This window comes from Pelobates fuscus, chromosome 1 (genome assembly GCF_036172605.1).
Source record: "Pelobates fuscus isolate aPelFus1 chromosome 1, aPelFus1.pri, whole genome shotgun sequence".
Taxonomy (NCBI): domain Eukaryota; kingdom Metazoa; phylum Chordata; class Amphibia; order Anura; family Pelobatidae; genus Pelobates; species Pelobates fuscus.
In genome coordinates this window covers 490,909,434-490,911,209 of record NC_086317.1, presented here as the reverse complement: position 1 = coordinate 490,911,209, position 1,776 = coordinate 490,909,434, and the positions used below count along the sequence as shown (strand labels likewise).

Sequence of the window (1,776 nt, the reverse complement as noted above, 5' to 3'; positions counted from 1 at the left end):
GAAGTCCATTTAAGCTTTATCAAGAGATGGAAAGTGGTGAGTGATGATTGGATGTCAGCTTGAGAGTCATGATAGTTAAAATTATCTTAGTTTTATATTTATTTACACTGTTATAGTGTTTCAAGCTACAAATATTAGTACAATTTGCATTGTATAGATATGTTTTTATTTTACTTTTGCTGTCTTGCTTTTGGTTATTTATTTTTTACACATGTGTCTTACAATGACTCCTTTTTTCCGATCAGGAATGGTTTGAAGACCACCAGCAATGATGGACTCATCCTTTCTAAATCAGAGTTCCTCCTTCTCCTATGCAGAGTTCATCATGCTTAGCTTTCCTGGGGTCTCAGAATACAGGCAGCTCCTCGTTCTGCCCTTTGCTTTCATATACACGGCTGGCCTGATCTGCAATGTGATGATCATTTATGTTGTTTTTGTAGAGAAAAGTCTCCACTCCCCGATGTATGTTCTCATTGTTCTTCTCCTCAGTGTAAATATTGTCTGTACGACGACCGTAATGCCCAAGATGTTATGTGCCTTGCTAGGATATACCCACATATCACTGGCTGGTTGTTTGGTTCAGATGTTCTCAGTTTATGTGACAGTCACACTTAAGTCTGTTACTATTCTTTTAATGGCTTTAGACAGATACATAGCAATCTGCAAGCCACTGCTCTACCATAAAATTGCAAACAAGTATTTTTTTAATTCAGCTTCTGGTGTTAGGCCTACTTCGAAACTGTATTATTGCGGCTGTTGTAGTTATTCTGGCCTCCAAAGTCAAGTATTATAAGTCTAACATTATACTGAACTTTGTGAATATATTGTCCTTTTCAGTCTCGGCTGTGGTGATGTGACCAAGCTTTAAATTGTTGGACTAACATTGAGGACTGTCGTCACCGCATCTGATCTCGTCATCCTCCTGGTATCTTACATCAAGGTCCTGCATACAACCATGAAGATTGCTGCGGGAAACGCTCGCCAGAAAGCATTGCACACTTGTTTCACACACCTTCTAGTCGCAGTATTAATCTATACATTTGGCTTATCTACTTCTATTATGTATAAGGTGGAAAAGTTTATATCACATGATGCTCAGAATTTATACAGTGCAGTCTACTTTCTGCTGCCGGCCACAGTCAACCCTATTATCTATGGTCTACGAGTGAAGGAAATTAAAAACTTGATAAAGAAAAGGTGAAATATTAATTTCATAAACCTAGTGCATTAGTTACATAGTTATCTTTACATACTACTATATTGTATGATTTAATTTGTCACTACGGGGACTGATACATACTACTATAACATCCTATCGTGGGTTTGGTGATACACCCATCTCCTGTGGTTGGCTTTTTTGGGGTATAAGCAAGACGCGGTGCGATAGTCATAGCGCACTCATAGAGCAAATAGTTGTGTTCGGGGCATTCTCATATGATATAGAATAAGATGGTTGTAGCGATGTAGCTTTAGGAATAATCGGTTGAGGTGTGCCGAAACCGACGTATGCTGTAGGCCGGTAAAAAGTGGGCAAAAAGAGAAATATTAATGCAAAACATTATACAGGATCATAGTGCATTTGTTAACCATCAGGTAGACATTTTAATGAAAGCTTCCTAATTCCTGAATCGGCTGTGGTATGTGTAGCGGCACCCCGGTGTAGTAGGGGTTTACGCCGCTGAGAAGGTGTCCTTTCCCCCAAGAATGAAGTCAGCTAAAGCATAACAGGTTCCCAATAATTACGAATCCAAGTAATAGCCATCCCCTCCAAGCACG

At 39.3% G+C, this 1,776-nt stretch overlaps 1 pseudogene; it reads left to right on the top strand.

Annotated features, from left to right (window-relative positions):
- The first annotated feature begins 271 nt into the window (after nt 1-271).
- LOC134586131 (olfactory receptor 56B34-like) lies at nt 272-1,201 on the top strand (annotated as a pseudogene).
- Nucleotides 1,202-1,776: the final 575 nt, after the last annotated feature.